Source organism: Rattus norvegicus, chromosome 3 (genome assembly GCF_021556685.1).
Source record: "Rattus norvegicus strain SHRSP/BbbUtx chromosome 3, alternate assembly SHRSP_T2T, whole genome shotgun sequence".
Taxonomy (NCBI): Eukaryota; Metazoa; Chordata; class Mammalia; order Rodentia; family Muridae; genus Rattus; species Rattus norvegicus.
Window position 1 is genome coordinate 122774291 of NC_141536.1, and position 24095 is coordinate 122798385.

Consider the following 24095-nt stretch of genomic DNA (forward strand, 5'->3'; position numbering starts at 1 on the left):
ACATTCTTTTACTAGGCCAGAAAGCCCCACCTGACTCTTCTTGTTTCTAACTTTCCCTCAGCCATTACCTTTCTCACTGTCCAGGAGTTGTTATTATTATTGTTATTGTTGTTGTTTTAAGTTTTGTTATTTTATTTTACTTCATCTTTGGGGACAACATCTTATTATTCACAGACTGGCTTTGAACGTAGCATCCTCCTGCCTCAGCCACTCCTGCGCTGGGATGACAGGCATAAAGCACAATTGCAATCTTTTTCTTCTTTTTACCCAGTGTCCTTTTCTGCCCCTGAGAAAAAGGCTCTCTTCATTTTGTGCTTTGGTTTGCCTGGCAACTTCTAACTGATGTCTTTGCTCTAAGTGCAAATCCCACTTCCTGAGAGGAGCTGTAGGCTCTACCTGTCCTCTGCCCCAGGCTCTAGAGGAATGGGGCTGCCCTCTTCCGGCTTAGGCACTCACAAGTATTTATCTATGTCAATTAAAAATAGCAGGCAGTTGCCTTGAAAAACAAAGGGTTAATGGAGGACTAATCACCTTGAAAACTTAGGAGTCCTCTCCCTTAGGGAACATGAGGACTTAGTTTCTTGGGTGACCCCTGCCATTGGAGGTGGTCAATGACATCTTACCCCGAGGAACATGATACAAAAGGATGGAGAAAGCATGCTGTTCCGTGTGGCAGAGATCCCTGGTTGGAATGTAAGTCGTTGGACTAAAGGCCATCATTGTCCCTTTTTGCTTTTGTAACCCTGTGGCCTCAGGTCTAATCCCTGAGATCGCACTGATGATGGGCCAGTGATGATCAGTATCCCATAACTTCTCATTCCATTTCCAGTGAGAGTCCCATGAAGCCAGTGATTTGTTTGATTATGAGCTAAAAATACTGGTTTGGTTACGATTTCGGATGTCATGTGCCTGGGAGTCCACTCTTAAGAGACAAGCCCAGGTGTAAGTTTTGTTCTTCTGTAGAATGGTCTTTGTCTAAAACGAACATGAGTGGATGAATCAAAATGGCACTTGTGGGGGTGGGGCACAGAAAGATGCAGTAGGAAGTGACTGTGATTCTATCTTCCCCAAAGACGATGAGTAAATTCTTAGGGATTTTAAGTCTCTATTTAAAATAAGTAATTTATTAACAGTGCATTGTGTGCAAGGGGTGCAGTAAAGAAACCACCAAAATGGCCACTCCACTCCATGATGGGGGGTTTGTTTATGAGAGACAGGGGGGAGAGAGAGAGAGAGAGAGAGAGAGAGAGAGAGAGAGAGAGAGAGAGAGCGAGCGCAGACATGTTTGGAAGAATGCAGAGCAGAGAGGAAAAAAAAGCAGACTGGACGTGGCCAAGGCTATCTGCAAGGGAAGGAAGAACAGTGAGAAAAACAAGAGAGAAAAGAGAACAGCGGGTTATAAGAAGGATGGCCTGAGGGGAGGGAAGCTGTGAACTGGAGAGGTCCAGGAGTTTAGGGTACCGGGGGACGTGAGAAACGCTAGGATGCTAGCTTGGGGTCTTTGAAGGCAAGCATGAAGGTTGATGTGTAACCACAGGTATATTTCAATGGAGAGCCATATGCCCCTTATGCCCAAAGCAAGGAAAATAACTTTTCGGCAGATGGGAACCCATTTCATAAGTTCCTGAGGAATGTTGGTTTTTGTCTAACTACCAAAATCCTTCTGCAGTTCAGCTTGAGCTAAGGCAAGACTGTATTTTTCGGACATCACTGCCTAAGACCTAACATGTATGAAATGCTCTGCTGTGTTGGTGGAGCATGTAAAGTGAATACCAGCTGTCATGTGTTCTTTAACGAATACCTGCTCATCAGCGCAGAAGGGACCTGTGGTGTAGGACCTGAGTAGAGCATTTTGTAGAGGCCAGAATGTGAGCAGAGGGCATGCATACGTGCATTGAAGAAAAGTTGTGCAAGAGAGGGAGGAGAGGGCTTTCTAGGCTGGGAGAGTATTATTTAAGAGACCTAAAGTGACAGAATGCCCATTTCCAATGTCAATGAAGGAATATGGAGAGGAAAGGGAGCTATAGTTGGCCGGCTATAGAAAGCTCCTTTGGAGACAGGGTACAGAGACTGAGTGTTGGCATTGTATCATAAAATAAGTGAGTCAGGTCATCATTTTCTCTCCAGTTTTGGTAAGGTAAATTTGGGGAGATGAGGCCAGAGCTATCAGTACCACTTGGGATATGGATACCACTCTGCCACAGTGGGTGGCATTAGAACAGGGAGAGGGAAGAGAGGGACGGGAGGGAAAGAGACAAGGGAAAATGGAGAGACTGAAAACAGGAATATGAACATGTTTGGATTCTCAGTGGGAAGAGAGAGATGTGCATGGTCACTGGTGCCCAGGCTGGCTGGGTTTGTCGACAGAATAGAGTGAAGAGCCATAAAGTAGTGTATAACCATAAATCACAGGACTTATGGCCCAGGGAGCACACATTTGGAGCTTTATCGAGCATTTCGTTAGTCAGCTTCCTTTCTCTAGACAAATCCCCAAGACTACCTACAGCTTAGAAGAAGGAGAGTTTGACTGGGGTCAGAGTGCCCTGTTTAGTCCCATGGTCACTTAGTTCCCTTGTCTTTGTTTTGGCTAGTCAGAAAGTCAAGACCAGGAGTGTTTGCTGAGAAGCTGCTCTCCTGTAACATCTGGGAAATAGAGGAACCAACAATGTCACATATCCCCCTTGGTGGCACATCCTCAACCACATAACCTCCTTTTGCTTGGTTCCACTATTTTCATTATTACCAAGCCGAGGACCGAGCCCTAAACACAGAAACTCTTGGGTGATGCCCAAGACAGAAGCCAAAGCAGTATTTAGCAGAGAAAAAGGAAACAAAACTAAAATTTAACAAACAAAACCAATGCCTGTCTTCCAATGCCAGCATCCAGTTCATCAGTATATGATTCTGTTTGACACTGAGCATGCGTCCCAAAGGCAGCCAGTTGGTATTGCCTTCACCACTGCCCTCTGGTCTAACCCCTGCTTTCCTTTGGATTCTATAGGAGCCTGCTGGCTAGTTTCTCTGTGAGTGCTGAAAACCATTTGAGAGGATTCTCAACAAAGCACCCTGGGTGAGTCTTTATAAATATGTCCAATAATGTCCTTCTTCTCTGAACCTGCAGTGGCTTCTTGCTTCTTTCAGAATGGAAGCCAGAACCCTAACAAGGGTCTCGTGGGCTGGCATGGTCCCTTCCTTGTAGCCTCTGACTTCATCTGGTATTACCCACTTTGTTCATGCCCTGCTGTCTACCCTTGCCAAATGCTGTTACTTACTCCTGCCCGTCATGGGGCCTTTGCACACTCTTTCATCGACGGAGTCACTTTCTTCACAATACCATTAGATTGATGATCTAACCTCCTTGAAATTTCTGCCATGTGGAATCCTATTTCACTTTCCTGTTTTAATACTACAACCCTTGAGATTTATAGTCCTACCTTTAGGATCTTCTGGTATCCAGACCGTATTCTTCTGTCGGTGCTTGCTCCAGGAAGAAGTTCCATGCGAGTAGGGGAGGTTCAAGGGAGGTTCATGTCAGTATCATCACTAGGGCATGAGGTGTGGGTCAAGTATGCAGGAAGCATTTGTTCCCAGATGCACCATCGTCATTTAGAGATGTCTTATTGATTGGACTTGTGATTTTCTTGATATCAGCTGTCGGCAGTTATCTTTATATCCAGATAGTGTCTTTGCTCAATCAATGTTGGTTAGTGGATACAATTGGAAGTTTGAAATCACAGCCTTTGGTTCTATGGGGTTCCAGAAAGTTTCCTTACTGAATAGACCATTTAAGGAACGTCAGAGAAGAAGAGCTGTGGTGTTACGTACCTGTAATCCCAGTGCTTAGGGGTTGGAGGCAGGAGGATTAGAAGTTTAAGGTCACCCATCCTCAACTGCACTGCAGGTTTGAGGAGAGTCTGGGCTATAAGAGAATATGGTTTTAAGGCAAAACAGCAAACAAACAAAACCCAAAATGTTAGATCTGAGCCAGCATGACAATGTCTCAAAAAAATATATTCAAAACAAAAATGGGACTAGAAATGACTGGGTGAACAGGAGGAGAGTAATTTGGTTCAGTTAGCTGAGCTTTCACTGTGAACGGCAGACGCCACACAGCAGTTTGGCATCTCTTTCATCATTATTATGATGATTATTAATTGGATGCTCTTTCAAAATTTGGGACTTTCAGCTTGCAGCTGATGCCTGAGGAGATTATGCTGTTCAGGGTGCAGAAATTGCTGGGGCTGACTGGAACTATTCATGGCCAATTAAGGAACAGCATTGGCAAGAAACTGGGGGTGGATGCAGTTGTGCATTGTGGGAGTTCTAGCCGCTGTGGTTCCTGTGCTGGGCATTCGCTGGCCGGGCTTCCTTCTGTAGCAGGGATGTTGGTCCTCCTACCTGGCAAAACATTTATAAATGAAAATAACGAACAACTGTGAGGGATTTAACTTTGTGGAGAGAAAAGAGAGAACAAAGTCAAGAAATCACTTTTATTTGCAAAGCTTTGCATGAGAGGCCTTCAGAAGACTGCCTTTGTTTAATTTTGGTATCGGTTTTCTTTCTTCCCAGGGGATGGAGATGGTTTTTGAAAGAATGCATGCAGAAAATCAGGCTGTGGGAGGACAAAAATGAATTTTGGAACATTTCCAAAGGATAGAATTTCCCCTGAGAAGCACTCAGGGTTCCTGCACTGAAGGCCTGTCACAAAAGGGAGTGTCAGTCACAGAGCATGCCTGCTGTCTCATTCCTGACATAGCTAGTGGCCAGTTGTGTGGGCTTATACTTTTACATGGAGTTTTAAAAAGGATTTCAGATGGAAGGGAAATAAGACACACACGCGTGTGCGCACGCGCACACATATGCACACACAAACACACATGCACACACCATTGCACACACATGAACACAGGCATGTTAGTACACAGTGGGGCAGGGTGTGTGTTTGGGAGAATAATGAAGCAGTGGTTGGAAGTGCCTTTTCTTAATTTTAGATTTGAAGGGTTAAACTGATTGTGAGATGTTTTGGATCTTCCTAAGTGCAGCTTCCTGTGCAGCCCTTGTTTTTAGATACAATGAATGGGCGTGAGGTGCTGCAAAGGAAAGTTCAAATGAAATCAGTCCTGGACTGAAGGAACTCCCATTCAGAGCCTGCCCCACATGTGGCCCATACATATACAGCCACCCAATTAGACAAGATGGATGAAGCAAAGAAGTGCAGACCGACAGGAGCCGGATGTAGATCTCTCCTGAGAGACACAGCCAGAATACAGCAAACGCAGAGGCGAATGCCAGCAGCAAACCACTGAACTGAGAATAGGACCCCCGTTGAAGGAATCAGAGAAAGGACTGGAAGAGATTGAAGGGGCTCGAGACCCCATATGTACAACAATGCCAAGCAACCAGAGCTTCCAGGGACTAAGCCACTACCTAAAGACTATACATGGACTGACCCTGGACTCTGACCTCATAGGTAGCAATGAATATCCTAGTAAGATCACCAGTGGAAGGGGAAGCCCTGGGTCCTGCTAAGACTGAACCCCCAGTGAACTAGTCTATGGGGGGAGGGCGGCAATGGGGGGAGGGTTGGGAGGGGAACACCCATAAGGAAGGGGAGGGGGGAGGGGATGTTTGCCCGGAAACCAAAGAATTATTATTAAGTATTAAATAAATTAAAAAAAAAGGAAAAAAAAAAAGAAATCAGTCCTGGAGAACAAGGCTGCAGGTATGCACAGCGAGGAGTTCTTCCCTCAAGTGCACGCTGCCCGTCTGTAGGGTCTTGAAGTAGACAGCACCTGTTCCATCTCTCCCTGCAAGCACCCGGTTTTTCGGCTCTCGGACACCTTGTGTTTGCACTAAATTTTGTCTCTCTGTTTAAAGATGACATCTTCCTTCATGACTGGAGTATGGAATTGTGTGTCCAGGGCGGAAGTAGAAATATTTCTCTGGTGACTTTCAGTGACATGAAGCAAAAAGTCCAAGCCACTGGGCTCTGAGAGTCTTTCTCTGTGTGTCCTTCACAATATTATCAGGAGTCTGGAAGCGACAAATGGTTTACAATATTTCTCTCCGGAAAATAAAAGGAGTATTTTTTTCCCAACTAGGAAAATGTATGGTCATATCCTGTTTTTGTTTTTTTGAATGTCTTTTAGGTCTTTGATAAGTAACCTAAATCTTAAAAAATGTGGGTTTAGCTCCTGAAAAGGTGGCTCAGTAGGACAGAGCACACGTAGGACAGAGCACACGCCGCTCGTCTAGAGGAGCCTGGTGCAGTTCTGAGTGGGTCACAACTGCCTGAAATTCTCCTCCCAAGAGACATGCAGGGCCCTTTCTGGCCTCTGCAAGAACTGAAAATGTGTAAGCCTGCCTAAACACACACACATGCACGCATGCACACATACACACACACACACACACACACACACGCACACATGTACACACGCATGCACGCTCACGTGCATGCACATAATAGAAATGGAACAAAATCAAATCTTTCAGAAAGTCTAATTCTTTAGTCTTTCTAAATTCACAGTGGTCACATTGGCTGACTGAGGCAGGGAGTCTTTCCATCGTCGGTGCCTCTCACTCCCCAGTGAGTTGCTGACTAATGTTAGTACATATCTGTTCCTGGGGCTGTGCAGGATAAAGAGAGGACACTCAGAAACTTCAGTCGTATTTGTATTCTGTATCCATTTCACTACTGCCCCTTTCTCCCTGTAGCTACATACTTTGCCCACTGAGTGCTCATTGTTTATCTCTGAATCCCCTACTGTGAGTGGAATAAGTGCGGACCCCTCTCAGTATGCAGGCAGCACCAAATGGCAGTGTTTTATAGTAGGAAACTATGAATGCCAGGTCAGTTCTGTCAGGTGGTCTTACAGCGTGGTCTGAGGGCCCCAGTAGAAGCTTTGGAGAAATACCACCTCAAGCAGTACATGAAGAACAAACGAAGCTTTATGAATCCTGCTTCTGTTGAGATTTGTGTATGACTAAGTGCTGGGGACTTTGCAGAAGAAATTCCACATTGTACAGGCCACACTTTATGCCAGGGTTGTTGTTCTGGACTCTGCTAATTTCAAGCACCGGAAATTGAAGTCTGAGTGTCAAAGTGTAGTGGATGTTTCTGTGGACCAGCTTTTATGGTGCCACCTTGTGGCTACTGAGCATGTGGGGGTTTGGTGTCCCCTAGGCGCAGCCAGCAGGGAAGCTGCAAGTGCTGGATGAACTTTCACACCTTGAGGGGACTCCTGCTGATTCAGAGGGGCATGAGCCATGATTTCAGGTTCACGTCACGTGTGACCAAACTCTGGAGGGTTTCGGAGCAGAAGCTCCAGGACCATTTGATGGAAGCACACGTAGTGCACACAGGGTAGGAGTCAGGGAGTGAGGGGAGGAAGTGGATGGTGAGCCTGTGTCGGGTAATCAAAGACATGTGGGGATATTGAAATTGTAGAGGTTATTGGAGCAGATAGTAGCACCGTCTGTGGATTTTAAATACTTGGTCGTTTACCCTTAAATTCTAATCATGTGCGATTATAAGCACAAAGTTTTGTGATGTCAGAGTGCTTGTGGGGTGGTTTTTGTTGTTTTTGTTTCGAAGGGCCCATTTGCCATCTTGGAGGAGAACATAAGATTCATGGTCTAGGTGGCCGCAGCGAAGATGGCGACTGCTGTGTACTTGGAGCACTATCTGGACAGCACTGAGAACCTTCCCCGTGAACTTGAGAGGAACTTCCAGCTGATGCGAGAGCCGGACCAGAGATCAGAAGATAAGAAAGCAGAGACGGACGTCCTGGCTGCAGAGTGTCTTTCCACAGTGAAGACTTTCATCAGCCCAGCGTGTGGAGCACCCCCAGAAGATCCAGGGCGCCTACAGCAAGTACAAGAAGTGCAGTGATGGCAAGGTGCTGCTGGCCATGCCGACCTACGAGGTGGTGGATAAGCATATCCGAAGGCCTGATGCTGACCTGACATGCTTTGAGGCTGACCTGAAGGACAGGAGGGATGGAAGTGGCTTTGAAAGCACTGGACCACGGAGCTTGAAAAAAGGTTGGAGTCAGAAAGAAAAAGGAAGCTCTTGGGCCCAAGGCCGGAGGACATCAGAAGAGGACACCCCAAAGGAAAAGAAGCATAAGAGTAGGTCTGCGTTTGTCGACAGTATCCTATCCGTTCACCCCTTTGATGTCCTGCACATGCCTGTGGATCCAAATGAGCCTACATACTGCTTGTGCCACCAGGTGTCCTATGGGGAGATGACTGGCTGCGGCAATCCGGATTGTCCCATTGAGTGGTTTCACTTTGCCTTCGTGGATCTCACCACAAAGCTGAAAGGAAAGTGGTTTTGTCCACAATGTGTATAGGAAAAGAGGAAGAAGAAGTCAAGAAGAGGCTGCTGTGCCAGACTGAAGATTGAGCTAATATAATTCTTCACTCATGTTGCAATATTATCTTTCATTTTTAAAACCACACACACACACACACACACACACACACACACACACACACACACACACACAGTCTAGCTAGCGGAGAGGTTGCATAGACTATTCAGCCTAGACTTGGGCTCTAACGCTGGGGGTGATTTGATTGGGGCTTGAACTTGGAGGTCTGTGGTACAACCAGTTGTATAAAATATGAGTTAGATGAAGTTCAGCCAGTTTCTTCATCCTGGAACGTTGAGAGACTTGAAGGTGCTGATGGATTTAAAGCGTGTGCAGGGTGACATTACTCCGAAGTGTAGTTCTAGAAACAATCCTTACAGTTGGGCTGTCTGCATCCGCAGGAATGGTGTCCATCGTGTATTGCCACGGTAAGCCGCATAACAAGCAAGCACAGAACTTCAGGGGAAGGCAAGCATGTAAGCATCGGTGGTGTGTTGCCTTGAGAGCTGGCTCAGTGGTTAAGAGTGCATAGCATACTGCCCTGGCAGAGGACGGACGCTCAGTTTCCGGTCCTCACAGTAGGTAGCTCACAACTGCCTCTGCCTCTAACTCCAGTGGATCTAAGGCCCGTGACACCCTCTCTACATATAAGTAAACATAAAATTGAAAAAGTCTTTGCAAAGTTAAAAAATTAACTTGGCATGATGGCCCATGCCTTTAGTACCAGCATTCGGGAGGCAGAAGCAGGAAGATCCCCAAGTTTGAGGCCATCCTGGTCTACAGAGCAAGTTCCAGGGCAGCCAGGGTAAACCCTATTTTGCAAAACCAAATTGGACTTACTTCATTTTGACTACAAGTGTTTTTACGTGCATTTACGTATGTTGTATGTATGTATATTCACCGTGTGCCTGCCTGGTGCCCATGGGAATCAGAAGGAGGGGCTGAATCTCCTTGCACGAATTATCGATGGTTGTGAGTCTCCATGTAGGTGCTAGCAGCTGAGCCCTGGCATACAAAAAGAACAGTAAGTCCTTTTAACTGCTGAGCCATTTTTCCGGCTCTGAAGATACCTATTTTTTTTAAAAATGTACCCATCCTAAACGTTTAGAGGTTCACTTGCTCTTCATCTGGTCTTAGCTGACTTCAGCTGACAGCAGTGTCTATGGTCTCCTGCGGACTGGGCAAACAGTTCTGCCCTCAGCTGGATTGGCCTATGTGTCTATGTTGGTGAGTTAGGATGACTTTAGCCAGTAAGACCAAGGCGACATATTTCTGCAATGTGTGTCCTTCACCTTCGAGCATGCTCGGTCTGGCATGTTTGCTTAGGTATGGCACAGGAGCAAGAACAGAAGGGGAAAAGGCCGCTGTATGAGGACTTCCACAGCCTTTGCTACTTTACATCCTGTTCGATAATGTCTTCTTGGCTAACGGCAGGTGTGGCCTGTGACAGCAGAGGATGGCACCTGAAGGTTACATGGCAGAAGGTGTGGTCACAGGAAAGGAGAAGAGTTGAGCGTGTTCTGCAGTCAGACCACCCTCGACCCAGCGTAAGAGTCGCTGGATGAGATCACAGTCAACTGAGTGAGGAATGAGGTCAGACTCTTTCTCTGCCACGACCATAGATTGTGCTTTTAATTCTGGTAGGCAGTCTCACAAATAGACATCTGGGCCATGTCAAGGAAAAGACAGACCGGTGATCTGGATCTGTAAAGGGTCTTTGTTGTCTTTGTGTGGGATCAGTCTACTCAGGGCTGAAAGGAGTGTGGATCCCATGCAGTCATGGCATTACATCATGTCAGAAGGAAATGAGAAAACGGGCACAGAGAAGATCCTTGGCCTATGTAATGCCAAACAGGCGGCTAAAAGCAAAGCCGGGTCTCAACCCCAGATCCTCTCTCAAGCCATTAAGGGCTCTAATGTCCTCAAAGAAGTTTTGTTGGAGGGTGGAAGGACTAAATGTGTTCGTAGTCTGTACTGAAAGAACAAATCATATCTCCTCCTCAGGGTCTGTAATGTAAGAGGTTTTTAAAATAGGAAGACCAGAGAGGAGCCGTGCTGTGTTTGTCTCTGGGAAGCTCAACTGTGGCTGCCCATCTTTGGGAATCTAGTTTTATTTTCTGTTTTCCTTTCCTTCCCCTTCCCTGCCCCTCCCTCTGCTTCATGAGTAGAAGTCAGCATAGGACTCCTGAGAAGAATCTGTGTTCTAGCTCCTCCTTTGTTGACTTGCATGTGAAATTGTAGAGCAGTTTGAGCTGAATAAATAAAATTTGGGTAATGAAATTCTACCCATTTAAGCACTGTCAAATAAACAGGTTTTTGTGGCAGGATAGACACACTTTTGAAGTATTAGATTTTTAAAAATGTATTTAAGAGAGAATAATGGGAAACCTTTAGCTCCTGGCTCTTATGTATTTTTGGCAGTAGGAATGGACCCAGACCCTCTCTTAGGCTAGGCAAGCGCTCACCACTAAGCTGTAATCCCAATCATAGTTTTTTTTTTTTTTTTTTTTTTTTTGGTTCTTTTTTTCGGAGCTGGGGACCGAACCCCGGTAAGCGCTCTACCACTGAGCTAAATCCCCAGCCCCCCAATCATAGTTTTATTTTTAAGTTATTTCCTGTTTTTTAAGAACAGGGTCTTGCTTGCTGCATATCTGAGGCTGTCCATAAATTGTCCCACCAATGCTGGATCAAAGCCGTGAGCCACCATGCCTGGAAGCCTTGTCTCTTTAGACCTCGGGTTTTGAGCTGAGCAGTAACGGAAGCCTGTGCTTGTGAAGACCCAGTGAGTGTGAGAGCGCGATGCCACCCCACACCCCTGCTTAGCGCAGCTAGAGCATACGCGATCACTTGCCGTTTCGCTGGCTGTACGTAGACTCATGCTTTAAATTGTTCAATTTTATTCACAGAGTGTTTATGCTTCTTGCCGGTTTCTTTCCTGCTGCATTCTTGGGCTGTTTAAGCACAGCTGTGTCCATTAGACCTGTCTATTCCATGCTTCGCCCCTGCTCCTAGGCCGCATTGTCCTCTGGCACCGGAGTAAGCCCTGGTGAAGGTTGTCGTGGAGGCAGAGCCAGGGTGTCTCTCTGTGTCTCTACCCGCAGTACCTGTGGGAATAACTGTGTCCATGTCATGGTTTCCATCCTCGCAACTCAGAAGCCTGTTCTGTTGTCACCAGGTGGCTCCAGTCCCTGAGCTCTGATAGCCCCACACCCTGTTGTCAAACCCACTCCTCTCTCCTGTTTCAGTTGCTGGCTACTGCACCCAGGGCAAATGAGAAACCCTCGAGCTTCACTGTTAGCCTGGAAGTTGCCTTTTTATTTTCACAGTGATTTTCCCTGTCCTGATTTGCTTCTTGAAGTCTACCTTGAGGACAATATCCAACTGTTTAGTTTAGTTTCTTGGTCAAAATGATGAAAATGTCATCAAGTGATTGTGAATGGCAGTTTAAAGATACCGGGCTCCAGTTCTAGCAACACCACTCCTGGTTTGTGCAATCCAACATGTTTTGTAACCTCGGTGGGACTTACTTTTGTCACCTAAGCAACGAATGTATCTGTGCTGTCTCAATTTGGGTTTCCTGGGATATGGACCCTAAACTAGAGCTCACTGGACAGAGGTTACTCTGGAGTGCTCTAGATACCCAGCCTGTGGAGGGAAGGACAGACTCAGGATGGAGCTAAGAGAGAAGCCGAGCTGAAACTCAAGCTTTGCAGAAGGGAGCAGGGAAACTTTGTTCACTGATATTAACTGGTAGTGGTACTGAACCATGGGGGCACAGCGGAAGCCTGACTCAAATGGCTTGGGAATAACTTTTTGGTGCTGAAGTGGACTCTATTCACTAGACCACAGTGACTATATCCCATCTTTATCCCCTAAGATTCTTAAGGTTAATTTTAGCTTTGAATTTGCCACAGATCCTTCCAGTTCCCATCCTTACTTTGAATTCCTGTTATGTCACCTGGGTGCTAGACTGTGTCTCCTTGCATGATTTCATCGACTCCTGAAGGGGCTGAGGTTTCTGTTTTATCACAGTCCTGAGGTCTTGCCAGGTTAAGTGACTTGCTCCAGATTACTCATTCAATAACTGATCGAGAAATCCTCCCATGGGGCCCACCGACTTCACCCTGGGCCAGACTTTTAAACGAGATACTTGAACGACTTAAACGGCAGTCGGGGAAGCCTCCTGAAAATATCCCCAGCAAAGTGTAGGTGTTGTTTTAGTAGAAACATTTCCTCTGTTGCCATGAAAATCTTCTCCCAAATGGCTCTGTGAGAGCAAAGCTGTGCAGGCTCGGCTGGTGTTTGTGAAGGGAGCCGTATGGCTCAGCCACAACACAAATGATTTGTTTTCCTGGCCGTGTTGGCAAAGCGATTTGATTTCAGGAGTCCTCGGGGAGCGAGAGAGATCTAAACACATACGTTTCTTCATAACTAGATGCTTAAAGAAGAGCCAAGAGGAAGGGTCTGGAACCCAGGCACATTTTTCATTCCGAGAGGGATACTGGGCTGAGCGTGCGCACTTAGGGGTAGAACTCACTCATCGATAGCTCCTCCCTCTTTGAGTGTACAGCTCTCTGCTCTTCAGCAGGAATGAATATGAACGTCAGCTACAGCCTGTCCAGCAAAGTGAGGTATGAGTAGGTGCTCCTCATTGGTTTTGGAGAACAGAGAAAAAAACAGCCCTGCTATTCGTTGTGTCTAGATAAAAGCGTCTTTTTCTGTTGGAGAAATGTGCTCTCAGGTTGGCTAAAGATGCTGATAAAACGTCTTTGGAACTGTAAGGTCAAGGGTTAATACCTAATTGCTCATTCCAAGGAAGGCGATTTCTGTGATGAATGAGGGCTGGCGTTGGTTGTTCTCAGTAGCCAAGTGGGAAGCAACAGTTGCTTGAAGAAGACGGAAGGTAACAGTAAGAAAGTTTGGGGTAAAAACACACCTTGATTTCATAGTAGGGGCTAGAGCTCAGGTTCCCATCAGGTCTTGCCATGTTGATCCCACGTTTTCCATGCGCACTGTCCACCTGGGCCACTTTACCTTCGGGTATTCAGTCACTAACTACTATTCTGTGCCTTCCATTGTATCATTCCTAAGCAGAGCCTGGCGTCGAGAACAGCATTTCCCATTTTGCTTTGATCCATCCCGTGCGTGTCCAGTACCCAGTTGAAGAAAGTGCTGTCTGAAGACCATAGTGTGCTGAGTGTTAATCTGGAGGGGCTCCTGAGCAGGAAGTGAAAGTGTGTGAGTTAATCATTGCTTTGGGAAAACGTAGCTTTATCGAATCTGTGAATGAGCTGCGTGGCTCTTGTGCAGATCACCGAGCACATCTAAAGTCAGCTGTGGGTCGATAGATGGCTCTGATGATGCGGTTTAGGCACAGGATGTAGCGTGGCTGGGTATAGCTATGTGCTGGCTGTTCTGGGATGGGGTGACTTTATTCTATGCAGTTTCTGCTTTCCCAGTAGGCCAGCCTAGGCTTTCATGTTGATTGCCTGGTCTAAGAAAAAGGTCAAGGTTGAGAATAAACATTGCCTAACTTTTGCTGGGATTCAAGTTAAAACTCTAGATTCTATAGGATCAAGAAAGACAATGCCAATGTTAAATCATAAAGTAGGAGAGAACTTTATTATTATTGTTATTATTATTATTATTATTATTATTATTAGTTGTTGTTGTTGTTATTTTCCTTTTTTGAGACAGGGTTTCTCTTTGTAGCTGCCCTTGAACTTACTCTGTATGTAGACCAGGCTGGGCTTGAACTCAGAGATTCTCCTGAGCTCCCCTCCCCCTTCCTCCCTAGTGCTGGGATTAAAGGCTTATACCACCACCACCCACTTAGGAGAGAATGTTTTAAGCCGGTTGGCAGCAAAAGCCATTGACTCTGCTCATAGGATGATGTCTTTTGGCTTACTCCACTAAATGATTTCATTTATATACACTTTGTAATGCCAGAATATGATTATAAAATGTTTACAGTTGTGATAGCTACCAGGAAGAGTTTTTCTTGGTAGATTTTTTTTTCTTGTGTCTTCAGTCATCTCTCATAGGTAATTTTTCAAGAAGTCATATAAAGGGTACCTGTGCCCATTATTCAGGAAGCCAACACCGGCGGTGGTATTAGCTATGTGCTTCGTATAGTTCTCAACAACCCCAAGAGGATGATGAGGATGCACTTTTAATGCTGTTCTTAGATGACAGAGTTAAGACACAAAAGATTGTGATATGCAAATATTCAAGAGGTTTGCTCTCAGGGAACAGGTTCTGCTTTCCGGACTCACTCTCTGCACGTGAATACAGGCCACACAAAGCATGCAGGAAATAAAGGGCTAATTTGACAGACTTGAAGTGGAGAACACAATGACTTAGACTGCAGAAATTAACTTTGGACTCCTTGTACATAAATTGCGCCGACGATTTACAGGGCTGTTTCTCCCAGGCCTGTGTGTGACATTCTAAAGCAATCAGACCTTATTATCTGGTCTTTCAGGGATTACTGGGCTCTGGGCATCTTGAAGGTTACATTTGCAATCAGCATTAATTTTATTGTTAATCATTTCTGTTCATGTTAGCTTCAGGGTCCTTCGTCTTTTCTTTTTTCAGAGGGGTGGGTGGGGGGGCTCTAGTTGAGTTCCAGGAAGCTGATAACTAATACTAAATGATCAAGTTTGCTTATCCAGTAGGATCAGCGCCACAGAGAGTGGAGGCGGCTTTGGTTGAACTCTCAGGTCCCTTTTTCTTGTCACCTCACAATGTTGCCCTTCCATCCCTCATTATATTAGTCAAAATGCCCATTAAATGGAGCGGAGTGAACTAGGCTCCAAACATTAAAATGAAGTGACTTTCTTCATGAGTTTTATGAGGTGTTAATGAGGTAATATAACCACCTCGTTTAAAGTGGTTAGATTAGGATACATGCACAAATAAAGGCATTTTTAAAGAAGTTAATGGTAAGGAAAAATTATGCAAAGAAAACGGCAGAGGAAATACCAATTTGAGTTTGTGTTCATGCACATTTAAAAAAAATTCTTTACATAAAATGACTTTAAATTTGTTGTGGTAAAATTCAAGAAAACAGCAGTTCTTGAGACGCTGTGTGAATCAGATAGGATGTTAGCATATTGGAAGAAATACATGCCTGATTGTAAAGATGTATCTGACATCCGAATCTGTTAGCTTTCTAATGCTTTGACAGATTACCCGAAGGGTAATAAACCTGAAGACAAGAAGGCTTGTTTTAGCTCTGGGCTCAGAGTTACTTAGCCCCTTGTTTTGGGGACTGTGGAGTGGCAGAATATGGTTTGTGGTGAAGAGGCTTCCATGTAATGGTGGCCAGGCAGCTGGTGGATGGAGGGAGAGAACAAAGAAATGGATGCCTAGTAAGGCGAGGGACAAATGTCTAAAGTGGCCCACCTCCTAAGAATAGCCTATGCAGGTCTGAACTCAACAGTGTGGATTGTCCGCCCGGGATCTTAATTGCACCACCAGTTGGAGGCTAGGCCTTGAACACAAGAGCCTTAGGGGGACATTTTGTATGGAATCCACAAAAAAAAAAATCTCAAATGAGTAGGGAATAGAGGGTCTCCTGTCTTCTGGCTGTCCTGGGCACTGAAAACATAGCCTTAAGCTTGCTGTGAAAGCCCTCACCTCTGAGCTTCATTCTTAGCTCATAACAATTTTAAGTCTTAGTAAGGGAAGAAATACAGTTATAATATGGAATTCAGGATAGTATCTTTGATTTCCTCCTTCCTAGATAGAAGGTTATCATACTTCTTGTTTGTTGGGTTATTTTATTGAACAAAACAGAAAAGGGTTTTCTTTGCACATGCACTGGAGCCATGAAGGAGTCCCTTATCCTTGTGATCCAGTTCACAGGCCCGAGGGCTATGTTAGAAGGTAATTCCTCTCTAGGTATATTTTATAAACACTAGTAACTTTTGGTGAGCCTCATTCACATTGAACTTTTGTTCCATTCTGTGTCTTCCTCATAACTCTCTGGAGTAGCCCTCTATGTCCAGTGAGATAGATGAATCCCAAGTGACAAAGCTGCTCTGCTTCAGTGCTTCAGTCACACCCTGTAGGGATCCTTAAATACTTTCCACGTGGCAGCTGTTTGGAGTACATTTTTAATTCTGCTGTCACTGACCATGTCTCATTGCATATTGACCATAAATGAATTACCTTAAAAACAAAGTGAAAGCAGGTGGACTTCTTTAGTGTGAAGTACATGCTGCTGTGTGTCAAGACCCAGAGTTGAAATGGAAGGAGTCGGGAGTGAAGAAAAGTGATAGAAGGGTTTTAGCAACTATTCAATGTCATCAGATCAGAGTTATTGGTCCATCTTTCTGTAGGGGGTCTGCAGGGGTTTCTGGGTTTTCCTCACTTATTCTGTAAACCACGTAGCATTGCTTTGCAGTTCATCAGTGGTAGTGACTCTCACACTTAGCAACTTGTCTAAAACATGAAATACATTGTCTGCAGAATTGCCTAAGGACCGTAAAGCTGAGGGGTGTTGAGGGAAATCAGGTCTGTGTTTTCAGTCAGGCCACTTAAAGATATTCCATGAAGTATAAGCATAAAGCTTCACTGATGCGTTAGCAAACACCTCAGGGTTTCTTGTGGAGAGGACTATGGGCGGGTTCTGTTTAAATTACATCTGAGAAGGTGTGGTTGCTCTTTAATGTCAAACCGGTCTACTTAAACAGTGGCTTTGCACTGATCCCGCTCGATCAGCAGCCGCATAGCCAGTGGTGCATCAGAGCACATGCAGACCCAGGCCAGAGACACTGGGAAGCTCCCCTTTGGTTCAGTGTGGACTCTCTGTATAGATGGGATCTGTGGTTAACACAGGATTGTTGGAAAGTGACTACGCTGGAAAGGTAAACTGTGTCTTTTCATGTGCCAGTTGAGGATGAACTGTCTATCATGTTTCCATGTGATGGGAAGGGGTTTTCTGTTAGTGTCCAGGTTTTAGTACAAACAATTTGTGGATATAATTAAGACTTATCCATAGAAACAGTGAGTTAATCTACATTTGAAGGTTTTACTCATGCCTGGCCATATAATTTCCTGACGGGGGGGGGGAAGGGAGGAAGAGGAGGAGGAGGAGGAAGAGGAGAAGAAGAAGAAGAAGAAGAAGAAGAAGAAGAAGAAGAAGAAGAAGAAGAAGAAGAAGAAGAAGAAGAGAGAGAAGAAGGAGGGGGAGGGGAAGGGAAGGGAAGGGAAGGGAAGGGAAGGGAAGGGAAGGGAAGAGAAGGGAAGGGAAGGGAAGGGAAGGGAAGAGAGAAGAGATTGATTTTGCTGTGTTTATAACGGGGTCTCATCCTATGTTGGCCTCAGATCCTGAGTCTGATATAGCAGGCAAGTGCCACCTCACTTGGGTATGCATCAATGGATGTTGAACCCAGGGATTTGTGTATATCGGACAAGCCTTCTACTAACTGAATTATATCCTCAGCTCCTGACTATGTCTCCACACTCCTCAAACCCACCAGTTTCTATGATTCCTATGAATTCATAGTCAGATGATTGTGTAGGCAATCCTAGGATCGTAGAGTCCTCAGCTTGACAGATTTTTAACAAGTTAAAGATGGTGAACGTAACTGATTTAATTCTTGCTTAGTGTGCCTATTTTCAAGATAAGGTTATAGGTAGAGATTTAGTATTGATATTTTATATCATTGCTGTAAGCGGGTGGCACAGTATTAAGTATGTCTTCCATGGCAGGTAAAATGACAATTGCTGTCTGCTTGGGGTGCTGATGAACATCTGGAAGCTTCTGATAGGTCTTTGGCTTGCCAAGTAACTCAGGGTTAGGAAGAGAAGGTGGTCACATTCCAGGTATATATGGGGGCTGAGCATGCATACTAAGGCTCTCACAAGCTCCGTGTCACAAGCGGCTGCTGCTGCACTGTAGCCTGGAAGTATGGTGTGATGGTTACAGCACCGGAGACTCCACACCACTTCGTTGGCAGATTTCATCTGTTGCCTTCTGAGCGTGAGTAAAGAATTGCAACCAGGTCAGTTCTCTGTTGACATGTTTATGTAGCGGTGGCTTATAGCATCGGCTACGCCAGGGCGAGGTTTTGGTCCCGAGCTAGTTGGCAGTGTGTCCTGCTTTGGACATGAAGTGGGAGCTGTTCTAAGTAGTGAGATCATCAAGGGCACAGACATAATCTGTTTATTCTTCAGTGTATACTAGTGCCCAGCAGTGCCAGAACATAGCGCACACAAAAATTCACGTTGAACAAATTATACTGCTCATGCTTGGAAGAATTTAATTTCTGTTTGAAGAAGAAAAACGATATAAAGTGCGTGCGTGTGTGTGTGTGTGTGTGTGTGTGTGTGTGTGTGTGTGTGTGTGTGTGTTATAGATTACTGTAAAAAATAGAATGTAGGAACAGAGGGGTGGTTCAGCTGTGAAGAGGATCTACTGCTCTCACAGAGGACCGAAGTTCAGTTTCCGGTACCCATGTCAGGAAGACGAGACTACAGCTCTAAGGGGATCGGATACTTTTCGGCCTCCTCCGGTACCTGTACTCACATGTACATACCCACAAAGAAACACACATGTGTATACATAATTTTAAAAATAAATAGAAACCGTTTCAGCTTTGAGAAGAAAGAATGTAGAGAGTTATCTTCATGGAGTTAGTGACGAATTTCTTTTAACATTTATTTGTATTTACCTGTGTATGCATATATGTGCATACCTGTGGACAACTTGCAGAAGTCGGTTCCTGCTTTCCATTGTGTAGGTCCCAGGAATTAAGCTCATGTCATCTGAGAGGTGTGTGCAGGCTTGGTGACAAACACTCCTTACCACTGGGCCATCTTGCCACTCCAGGATGATTTCTTATAGTGTTTTGCTAATTGAAAAAAAAATTAATCTGTTTTCAAGACCGTGATGGAGACAACCTCTGTTTTTACTCTTTTATGTATGTGGGAGAAGAAGCCTACAAGAGGTGGGTGATATAGACGAAAGCTGTGTGAGTGACATAGTTCGTTTCCACTCTTTAGCTGTTGATGACTAGGAGAGCAGAGTTTCTTCTCATGGGAAATCACTAGTATGACAACTTGGAATAGCATAAAAAGGAACTTCCATAGTGGTCAGTCTTTGGATGGTTTACTGGGGAGAGAGGCCTCTGAGCTGAGTGCCAGCAGCAGCCCAGGGATTAGAGCAGCAAGCGAGTCCAGCAGTGGACTCAGGGTTGGAGAGGCAGCTGTCATCCTATTGCATGCCCTATCGCACAGTGTGCCAGCCCATGACAGTATGGGTATGTTAACATCTAATATTTTTCCTGAGTTAAGTCTTACTAGTTTGGCATAATAGTCTTAGCATTTGGGAGGCAGAGGCAGGAAATCCATAAAACATTCCATGGAAACTTGGTCTACCAAGTGCCTTTTAGAATGCATATTTTTATTTGAAATATCTTAAACTTTTAAATTTAATATCTTAAACTTGTAAATTTCCATCAGCAATGTACAAGTAAGGAAACTTAACTTGGTAAGTTTGACAATTAATTCAAAGTCATATAAACAGCTAGGACATCAGCAGCAAGAGTTTGAAGCTGGGCCTATTTCATTTGATTTCTTTCTGGATTTTCTTATAATTATATTCTATGTTTAGCAGTTATCTTGAGTGGTCCATGCTTTTGATCCTGATTTGTATAGTTTTGCAGGGAAGACATGTTGAGGGGTAGACCAAGGTTGAGACATTGTCTAGTATGCTTGGACTTGCCAGAGGTGTCGTTGTGGAAAGATCCACTATTGGGTATCTGATATTCACATTGCAGTCTTTGGACCATTATCCCTGTCTTCTAAGTGATTACTTAGATACAAATGCAGAACCATAGGTTCCACCAGAATTCCCAGTCATGGTCCACATGCTTTAGAGTCTCCTCTGTTGATTATGTACAGCTTGCAAATAGAGATGCTCTTGTTTAGACTGCTGTCATTACAAGGTGCCACCATGAACTCCTACTCCTGGGTAGCTGTGCTGATTCATGGGCATAGAGAGCACTCTCTGTATATTAAGTTTGCTGTGTAGTTTTCATAGAGTTTCTTAGTGTTCGAGTAACCCTCTGCAGTGCAGTGAAATGTTCAGGTGGGAGCTGAAATGCTGATGTAGAGGTTAAGAGTGATTGCTGTTCTCGTATAGAACCTGAGTTCAGTCCTCAGCCCTCCTGCCAGCTGCCTGGAACTCTAGTTCCAGGGGAATTCAGCACTCCTTTCTGACCTCCAAGGGCATCTATTCACATAGATATACACATAAATAAAGATGAAATTAATCCATTAAAATTGCTAGGTAGCCTTTAATCCCGGCATTTGAGAGGCAGAGGCAGGCAGAGCTCTACGTTTGAGGCCAGCGTGGTCTATGCAAGGAGTTCCAGGACAGCCAGAGCTACACAGAGAAACTCTGTTTCAAAAACAACAGACAAACCATCAAAAGTAACAAAACCAAAACCCTAGGTAGGGGAGAATTTAGGAAGAGTCTTTATTGTCTTGTCATTTCTGTTTTTAAATGTAATGATTTTTCTCCTTTTAATGTCGATTATTAGTAAGATAAACTTCAGTAGTGATATTATTGTTACAATTTAGTAGCTCTGCTACCCAGTGATGCAATGAGCACCAGGAATCAGTGACACTGGTGATGCTATCATCTCACATGATTCTGGTATGTTCGATTATTCTTTGGTATGCTTGTTTTTTCCTCTGTGAAATAGTTTTGTTTCATGGCCACTAGGTAGATGGCCCAGGTAGACCAGTTGGCTGTGCGTTTTAGCCTGGCTTCACTGTGCTGTACACTAATGGTCACTGATTATTTGTCCTTCCTTTCCTGTCCCTCCCCCAGTTGATTGAGTATACTGGATATCATTTTTAGAATAGATCTCTGTGAAGTTAAGGGGGTCAAAGACACCACTAAATAACTGTTTTTGCTTTACCTTATAGACAGCTGAGAGCTAGTGAAAGGAATGGTAGGATTGTTATTATTTTTAATGTTTTGGCATTTGAGATAAGTGGAAGAAGAAGGAGAGGAGGCAGAGATATGATCGTGTCTGCATCTTTAAAGTTTTATTTATTATATATATTTGTTAGTTTACAATAAACAAATGTCCTTGTGCTTTCCTAAGTTTCTCAGTAATGATGATAATGAACACCAAGTTAGAGGTATTAGGACTAAACATGCTATGTGCGTGTATCCAGGAGAACTGGGAAGAATGGGGTTCCCTCTAGCAGTGCAGCTCACCTGTGCACACAGGCTCTGCATTGTTGACAATAACACTAGTGTATCTTGGTGAAGTGTAGCATCAAGGAAGTCAAGCCCTCTGAATCAGTTCATTGTTTAAAAAGCCTGAAAGACAGAGTGTCCCTAGGGGAAGAAGTGGATGTACTCTTACTTTACACAGCTCAAAAAGCAGTGGTTGTTTCCAGTATTTGTCTGACGCGCAGGCCTCTGTACTGGTGTACTGCCAGGGACCAGCCTGATTTGAACTATTTGCCAGTTTCTGTGATGGGATTATCCCCACCACAGCCAATTTTCATTACTAGTTACTCAACCTGGAGGTCAGAGGGTTGTGGAAAATTCTCATTTGTAGGCTATGCAGACTGTGTAGCAGCAGCAACCAGAAGTAAGTGGGTACTGTCCCAGGGCATGCTGCTATCCAGCCCAGCGCGGAGGGGAATGAAAGAAGGAGGGTGAGATGGTGGGAGTGGGAGGAGAGGAGGGAGGGGGTCTGCTCTAGGAATGTAAAGTGAATAAATAAGTAAAATAATGAAAAGAAAAAAAGAAAACTCACAAAATCCTATCCTCTATTAAAGGCATATTTTATACAGTATAAAGACATTTATTTTATTCCAGGGTTCTAGTGCCTAATCAGAAATAAATGGACAACATCTTGATAACTGAAAAAAAATTGAGGTACACTTAACAAAGACAAGAAGGTAGAAGTGGGAGTGGCCACAGGACTGCGCTTCCAGCATCCCGGAGGCAGAGGCCAAGAGGTGTTGAAGGTCATCCTTCGCTGCTTTGTGAGTTCGAGACTAGCCTGTGTAGGAAACGAGAATGAACATGAGGAAAGCAGGAGATTTTTTTTTTTTTGTGAAGATCTGTTTTGTGGAGGTGTCTTGTTTTTTTTTTTTCTGAAACTGTGAAAATGAAGGTAAGTGGGGCAAAATTCTTAACCAAGTGAAAGCAGTGTTTTAAGTCCTGGTATCAAACTTCTGAGAGATGTCTGCCAAATTAGGTGAAGTGCAGAGAAATCAGAGTCACCTTTAATCCCGGTACCAAGGAGACCAGGGAGGTGCATTTCTGTGAGTTCGAGGACTTCACAGGGTACAGAGGGAGTTCCAGGACACTCAGTGCTAAATAGTTTGACACTGTCTGGGTAAAAGATGACCACTCTCTGAGAGTGCCAACAGCAGAGGGTCTGCAATGCAAGGGGTAAGGCAGAGAGTCTGTGTGTGTAATGGAGAGGTGGAGCGCTACTTCTCACTGGGTCAGTAGCCTGTCTTCTGTTTCTGCTTTTCCTGTGATTTGCTTGTTGTGTTTGTTAGTTTTCAGGTCTCTCTTTGTTGTAGCAAGTCGTTATTAATGGGAATAGCAATATGAAATCCATTGTTTGTAGAATTTATTAGCTTTAGAGCCTATTTATTGATGCCAAGATATGAGATTAAGATAGCACTCCCACGTTTCTCTCTTCTCCAATCTCTCGTTCGTGTTCCTCATTTTTCATATTGGCAAGATGGGCGATGCTTTTATTATGCTCAGAATACTCTAGGTTACAGGCTTTCAGTTCATATTTAAATACATTATGTTGCAAACACCAGAGCAAAAAAGAAGTTCAAACCAGGAGCGCAATAAAGTGCAGCAACAGAGTGCAGAGCTGTACGGCTGCAGGAAACCACGACAAAGGGCTAACTCACTCAGATGGGAACCCATGAGCCAGCCGTCTAAACAGAGAGAAGGGCTGACGCCATCCAGCAGGGCAGTAGGTGAGATGGAGGAAATTCATGTTGCCTTCTGTGGCCCGAACATTCTACATTAACACATGTTACGTTCACAAGGAGCTTTTAACACTGTCCTGGCCTATATCCAGTGTCATGGCACTCAGCTACGTCTCGACAGTAGAGAGTGTCTCTGTGTGTTACCTCCTCTTTTGCAGCTGGGCGCCCGCAGTAAGCAGGTTGAGCGCACATGTCAGCAACTGCAGCGCATGCCTGGCGTACGTCTCGAGCTTCTGGCTCCGTGTTTTTCTCTTGATTCTCATGTGCCCTCCTGATGAAAGTCGTTCCAGTTCTGCTTTCCAGATCATCCTGTATCTCCCCTAACCATTTCTTTGTAATTTTATATTTAAATTATATGTAATTTAATTTCATAAGCTTTACTATTAAAAAAAACCCTTGCAGATAAATGAAAACATACATCAGTATTAACTAGACCAGAAGTCCATGAAACTCAGTGAACTTCTGTACATGTGGAATAGGCATTCAGAAGCGCTGAGCGCTCACATTAAATTTTACACTTTTAATATCGAATACATTTTATGCATTTATTTATCATTAAAACTAAAACTACAAGGCAGACTTAGTACTAGAAAAACAATTATTTTTTGCTCCTTGTTCCTAACTTTGCATCTCCTGTGCTCAGTTCTTTCTCTTCCCCAATATTCAGCATTTTTTGCTCTTTCCTTCCTTATTTCAAAAATCAAATATTATTTTCAG

The 24095-nt window shown here is 44.4% G+C and overlaps 1 protein-coding gene and 1 pseudogene across 40 annotated transcripts in view; both read left to right on the forward strand.

Annotated features, from left to right (window-relative positions):
- Plcb4 (phospholipase C, beta 4) overlaps positions 1–24095 on the forward strand; it is a 359160-nt gene that overhangs the window by 84747 nt on the left and 250318 nt on the right. For 32 of the 40 annotated variants that reach the window (XM_087648851.1, XM_087648887.1, XM_087648845.1 and 29 more), the window contains 1 exon segment: positions 3002–3070. The gene's annotated coding sequence lies outside the window, so the exon portion shown is untranslated. 40 annotated transcript variants of the gene reach the window in all.
- On the forward strand, positions 7643–8436 carry LOC147995708 (inhibitor of growth protein 5 pseudogene; annotated as a pseudogene).